Raw genomic sequence first — 7,163 nt, forward strand, 5'->3', positions numbered from 1 at the left:
GACTGGCACCACGCTGGTGATCACAGGTAATCCCACACGCCCATCCAATTGTGCGTCGAGACACCAATTCAAACCTGCCTTGTGCGCCTGGTTAATTCCAATTTCCCTTCCATCTAGCGGGCCCCCCGGTCCTCTTCCTCTTAACGCCGCCGCCGGCTGAGATTCCCCGGCTGGAGAGGGTGCCCTTGATGTGTCTGGTACGGGGCGTTGCTCCCGACTCCTTCCCCATCCGCTGGCTGGTTGCGGGACGGGCCGCCGAGGGATGGAGCGAGCCCGGGACGCTGGAGCCGGACGGGAGCTATACCGCCAGAAGCGTCCTGAGCGTTTCGGCCGAAACCTGGCGCAGCGGCGCCGTCTGCACTTGCACCGTTCCGATCAACGCCACCGGGGATCTCCTGAGTGAAAGCGTCGCGTCTCCGGGAGGTAACTGGAGCTACTGGCGGTTTGCCAAATAGTTAGTGATAATAATGTTCATTATAGTATTGCTGGGATGTGAGGGGTTTTTTTGCACGAGAGATTGTGTAGAATGGGCCTATGTTCTCTGGAGTTTCGTATAAGATTATGAGGGGGCTTGACAAGCTGGATGCAGAGAGGATGTTTCCACTGATGGGGGAGACTAGAACTAGGGGGCATAATCTCAGAATAAGGGGCCGCCCATTTAAAACTGAGATGAGGAGGAATTTCTTCTCTGAGGGTTGTAAATCTGTGGAATTCGCTGCCTCAGAGAGCTGTGGAAGCCGGGACATTGAGTAAATTTACGATAGAAATAGACAGTTTCTTAACTGATAAGTAACTAAGGGGTTATGGGGAGCGGGCAGGGAAGTGGAGCTGAGTCCATGATCGGATCAGCCATGATCGTATTGAATGGCGGAGCAGGCTCGAGGGGCCGAATGGCCGACTCCTGCTCCTATTTCTTATGTTCTTATGGAGTTTCGAAGAAGGAGAGGTGATCTCATTGAAACGTACAAGACTCTGAGGGGGATTGACAGGGTGGATGCAGGGAGGGTGTTTCCCCCCGGGGCTGGGGAGTCTAGAACCAGGGGTCACACAGTCTCAGGGTAAGGGGTTGGCCATTTAAGACTAAGATGAGGAGAACGTTCTTCACTTGCGATTTACTACGTTACAGGCGCTATATAAATATAAGTTGTTGTATATTGGGAGCACTAGTATGGAAAAGTAGTATTTTATAAATGACATGAGTTTGGAAAACAGCGAGACAGAGAGAGACCATATACACAAACCTGTAAATGTGGGAAGGGCAGGTTGGCGAGCTGGTTAAACTGGCTTACGGGGTACTTGAATTTATATAAGGAGATATTAGAACAGTTGACCAAAAGCTTGGTCAAAGAGGGAGGTTTTACAGAAGGAGGAGAGGCGGAGAGGTTTAGGGAGAGAGTTCCAGAGCTTGGGGCCCCAGGCAGCTGAAGGCACGGCCACCAATGGTGGAGCGATAGAAATCGGGGGGAATGCTCAAGAGGCCAGGATTGGAAGAGCGCAGAGATCACAGCCACTTACGTTGAGACAGTTCATAGTTCGTCACCATGCCTTTGATGATTCGGGCCAAAAACCAGCTTCAAACCCTCAGCGGACGAGGTTTCAGAATTTGACTGAATTATTTTGTGTTTCGCTCATTTCACAAGAGTTGTCTTTCTGCCGTTCAGAGCCCCTTCACAGCTCGACCTGCCGCTTCGCGCTTTATGCCAGCCTGGCGATGGCTCCTCTTGTGATGGGGTTGATCGGTGTCGCGGTGGCACGGCGTGGCAAGACTCGCCAACCAGGTACTGCCCGTCTGAGCCAAACCCTCAATTTCGCCTTTAGCTGAACCTCTCCCTTTGGCGTGCCGGCCTGGACATTAACGCCAGTCATCTTCTTAAACCTAGAGAGTGCAGCCACGACTGACCGAGGTACCGCTTCAAGAATAAAGAAAGCAGAAGAGGAGGTAGGTGCCACAAAGATGGGAGATGTTATTTTCATTAAAGAGCGGGGAGCGGGACTAATTGGATCATACTTTCAAAGAGCCGACACAAGCTCGAAGGGCCAACTAGCCTCCTTCTGTGCTGTAAGATTCTATACTGGTGTCAAGTGTTTCATTGGTGTCCATGGACATGTCCGTTGTCAGTAACTTCAATGAGACATTCACATTAATACATTTGTGCCTCTCTCAGAAACAACCCAAAGCTATTCACCTGCAATGAATTGCATAAGAACATAAGAATTAGGAACAGGAGTAGGCCATCTAGCCCCTCAAGCCTGCTCCACCATTCAACAAGACCATGGCTGATCTGGCCGTGGACTCAGCTCCACTTACCCGCCCGCTCCCCGTAACCCTTAATTCCCTTATTGCTTAAAAATCTATCTATCTGTGACTTGAATGCATTCAATGAGCTAGCCTCAACTGCTTCCTTGGGCAGAGAATTCCACAGATTCACAACCCTCTGGGAGAAGAAATTCCTTCTCAACTCGGTTTTAAATTGGCTCCCCTGTATTTTGAGGCTGTGCCCCCTAGTTCTAGTCTCCCCGACCAGTGGAAACAACCTCTCTGCCTCTATCTTGTCTATCCCTTTCATTATTTTAAATGTTTCTAGAAGATCACCCCTCATCCTTCTGAACTCCAACGAGTAAAGACCCAGTCTACTCAATCTATCATCATAAGGTAACCCCCTCATCTCCGGAATCAGCCTCGTGAATCGTCTCTGTACCCCTCCAAAGCCAGTATATCCTTCCTTAAGTAAGGTGACCAAAACTGCACGCAGTACTCCAGGTGCGGCCTCACCAATACCCTATACAGTTGCAGAAGGACCTCCCTGCTTTTGTACTCCATCCCTCTCGCAATGAAGGCCAACATTCCATTCGCCTTCCTGATTACCTACTGCACCTGCAAACTAACTTTTTGGGATTCATGCACAAGGACCCCCAGGTCCCTCTGCACCGCAGCATGTTGTAATTTCTCCCCATTCAAATAATATTCCCTTTTACTGTTTTTTTTCCCAAGGTGGATGACCTCACACTTTCCGACATTGTATTCCATCTGCCAAACCTTAGCCCATTCGCTTAACCTATCTAAATCTCTTTGCAACAGTGATGTCTTGCATTTAAATAGCGCCTTTGATGTCCTAAGGCGCTTCACAGGAGCATTAGTCAGACAAAAATTAAAGGCCGAACCCCACGAGGAGAGATTACGACAGGTGAGCAAAGGCTTGGCCGAGGAGGGAGGTTTTAAGGAGGAGAGAGGGGCGGAGAGGTTTATGGAGGGAGTTCCAGAGCTTGGGACCCAGGCAGCTGAAGGCACGGCCACCGATGGTGGAGCGATTATAATCAGGGATGGTCAAGAGGGCAGAATTGGAGGAGCAGTAGGAGATAGGGAGGGATGTAGGTGCTGGAGGAGAGTACAGACATAAAGAGGGGTGTATGGGCTGGAGGAGGTTACAGAGATAGGAGGGGTGTAGGGGCTGGAGGAGGTTACAGAGATAGGGAGGGGTGTAAAGTCTAGAGGAGATTACAGAGATAGAGAGGGGTGTAGGGGCTGGAGCAGGTTACAGAGATAGAGAGGGGTGTAGGGCTGGAGGAGGTTACAGAGATAGGGAGGGTATAGGGGTTGGAACAGGTTACAGAGATAGGGAGGGGTGTAGGGGTTGGAGGGGGTTACAAAGATAGGGAGGGGTGTAGGGGTTGGAGGGGGTTACAGAGATAGGGAGGGGTGTAGGGGCTAAAGGAGGTCACAGAGATAGGGAGGGATGTAGGGGCTGGAGGAGGTTACAGAGTTAGGGAGGGATGTAGAGGCTGGAGGAGGTTGCAGAGATATGGAGGGGTGTAGGACTGGAGGAGAGGCAGTACTGAGGGAGCGCCGCACTGTCGGAGGAGCAGTACTGAGGGAACACCGCACTGTCGGAGGGACCGTCTTTCGGCTGAGACGTTAAACCGAGGCACCATCTGCCCTCTCGGTTGTAAAAGATCCCGGGGCCACTGTTGGAAGAAGAGCAGGGGGAGTTCTCCCCGGTGTCCTGGGGCCAATATTTATCCCTCAACCAACATCACTAAAAACAGATGATCCGGGTCATTATCACATCGCTGTGTGTGGGAGCTTGCTGTGCGCAAATTGAGCTGCCGCGTTTCCCACAATACAACAGTGACTGCACTTCAAAAAGTACTTCATTGGCTGTAAGGCGCTTTGGGACGACCGGTGGTGGTGAAGGGCGCTATAGAAATGCACGTCTATTTCCTTTCAATATAGTTGAGCAGGAAGGTAACGGTTTTCTCGTGTTGTTCCTTCACAGACTATGTACGCGCACCTGGCATTCGCTGTGGATTAGACCGCATCGTGAGAGCGGGAAGGGTTTGCCGGATCGGAAGAGTTGGGGCCTTGAGAAATACAGCGCCCACTCGCCGCGCCCTCAGTCACAACCTGTGCACGGTGACCATTCACTCCAATGTCCCCGAACTCCCAGTGTGACTTTCCTCTGCCGGTAGTTTTGATCAATCTTTGATTCTTGTCTTTATTAGCGTTGCAATAAAAACCATTTTATTCTCTTTACAACCTCATGCCCACTTTGAATGCATCCGTTATCAGACACAGAGAAGCGGAATTTATTGTTGAAATCGATGATACCTGTTGCTAAAGGGGCCAATTATCTCAGGATCTGTGTTCAGTTTAACTGTCAGAGGGACGAACGTGCATTTTATATCACATAGAAACATAGAAACATAGAAAATAGGTGCAGGAACAGGCCATTCGGCCCTTCGAGCCTGCACCACCATTCAATATGATCATGGCTGATCATTCACCTCAGTACCCCTTTCCTGCTTTCTCTCCATACCCCTTGATCCCTTTAGCCGTATCTAAAGGCCACATCTAACTCCCTCTTGAATATATCCAACGACCTGGCCTCAACAACTCTCTGTGGTAGAGAATTCCACAGGTTCACAACTCTCTGGGTGAAGAAGTTTCTCCTCATCTCGGTCCTAAATGGCTTACCCCTTATCCTTAGACTGTGACCCCTGGTTCTGGACTTCCCCAACATCGGGAACATTCTTCCTGAATCTAACCTGTCTAATCCCGTCAGAATTTTATATGTTTCTATGAGATCCCCTCTCATTCTTCTAAACTCCAGTGAATATAGGCCCAGTTGATCCAGTCTCTCCTCATATGTCAGTCCAGCCATTCCGAGAAACAGTCTGGTGAACCTTCGCTGCACCCCCTCAATAGCAAGAACGTCCTTCCTCAGATTAGGAGACCAAAACTGAACACAATATTCCAGGTGTGGCCTCACCAAGGCCCTGTACATCCCGGGAATCAGTCTGGTGAACCTTCACTGCACTCCCTCAATAGCAAGAACGTCCTTCCTCAGATAGAGGACAGATGTGCAAATAGATGTTAACAAATATGATGTGATTGGGATTACGGAGACGTGGCTCCACTATGATCAGGGCTGGGAACTCAACATCCAGGGGTATTCAACATTCAGGAAAGATAGAATAAAAGGAAAAGGAGGTGGGGTAGCATTGCTGGTTAAGGAGCAAATTAAGGCAATAGTTCGGAAGGACATTAGCTTAGATGATGTGGAATCTATATGGGTAGAGCTGCAGGATACCAAAGGGCAAAAAACGTTAGTGGGAGTTGTGTACAGACCTCCAAACAGTAGTAGTGATGTTGGGGAGGGCATCAAACATGAAATTAGGGGTGCGTGCAATAAAGGTGCAGCAGTTATAATGGGTGACTTTAATATGCACATAGATTGGGTTAACCAAACTGGAAGCAATACGGTGGAGGAGGATTTCCTGGAGTGCATAAGGGATGGTTTTTTAGACCAATATGTCGAGGAACCAACTAGGGGGGAGGCCATCTTAGACTGGGTGTTGTGTAATGAGAGAGGATTAATTAGCAATCTCGTTGTGCGAGGCCCCTTGGGGAAGAGTGACCATAATATGGTGGAATTCTGCATTAGGATGGAGAATGAAACAGTTAATTCAGAGACCATGGTCCAGAACTTAAAGAAGGCTAACTTTGAAGGTATGAGGCGTGAATTGGCTAGGATAGATTGGCGAATGATAATGAAGGGGTTGACTGTGGATGTGCAATGGCAGACATTTAGAGACCGCATGGATGAACTACAACAATTGTACATTCCTGTCTGGCGTAAAAATAAAAAAGGGAAGGTGGCTCAACCGTGGCTATCAAGGGAAATCAGGGATAGCATTAAAGCCAAGGAAGTGGCATACAAATTGGCCAGAAATAGCAGCGAACCCAGGGACTGGGAGAAATTTAGAACTCAGCAGAGGAGAACAAAGGGTTTGATTAGGGCAGGGAAAATGGAGTACGAAAAGAAGCTTGCAGGGAACATTAAGACGGATTGCAAAAGTTTCTATAGATATGTAAAGAGAAAAAGGTTAGTAAAGACAAACGTAGGTCCCCTGCAGTCAGAATCAGGGGAAGTCATAACGGGGAACAAAGAAATGGCGGACCAATTGAACAAGTACTTTGGTTCGGTATTCACTGAGGAGGACACAAACAACCTTCCGGATATAAAAGGGGTCGGGGGGTCTATTAAGGAGGAGGAACTGAGGGAAATCCTTATTAGTCGGGAAACTGTGTTGGGGAAATTGATGGGATTGAAGGCCGATAAATCCCCAGGGCCTGATGGACTGCATCCCAGAGTACTTAAGGAGGTGGCCTTGAAAATAGTGGATGCATTGACAGTCATTTTCCAACATTCCATTGACTCTGGATCAGTTCCTATGGAGTGGAGGGTAGCCAATGTAACCCCACTTTTAAAAAAAGGAGGGAGAGAGAAAACAGGGAATTATAGACCGGTCTGCCTGACATCGGTAGTGGGTAAAATGATGGAATCAATTATTAAGAATGTCATAGCAGCGCATTTGGAAAGAGGTAATATGATAGGTCCAAGTCAGCATGGATTTGTGAAAGGGAAATCATGCTTGACAAATCTTCTGGAATTTTTTGAGGATGTTTCCAGTAGAGTGGACAAGGGAGAACCAGTTGATATGGTATATTTGGACTTTCAGAAGGCTTTCGACAAGGTCCCACACAAGAGATTAATGTGCAAAGTTAAAGCACATGGGATTGGGGGTAGTGTGCTGACATGAATTGAGAACTGGTTGTCAGACAGGAAGCAAAGAGTAGGAGTAAATGGGGACTTTTCAGAATG

The 7,163-nt window shown here is 48.5% G+C and overlaps 1 long non-coding RNA gene across 1 annotated transcript; it reads left to right on the top strand.

Moving 5' to 3' along the window:
• The first annotated feature begins 359 nt into the window (after positions 1-359).
• LOC139240269 (uncharacterized) lies at positions 360-4,332 on the top strand. Its single transcript, XR_011588701.1, has 4 exons — positions 360-423; positions 1,662-1,778; positions 1,881-1,939; positions 4,275-4,332. It is a non-coding gene; the product is annotated as an uncharacterized lncRNA (long non-coding RNA).
• Positions 4,333-7,163: the final 2,831 nt, after the last annotated feature.

Source organism: Pristiophorus japonicus, chromosome 30 (genome assembly GCF_044704955.1).
Source record: "Pristiophorus japonicus isolate sPriJap1 chromosome 30, sPriJap1.hap1, whole genome shotgun sequence".
NCBI lineage: Eukaryota > Metazoa > Chordata > Chondrichthyes > Pristiophoridae > Pristiophorus > Pristiophorus japonicus.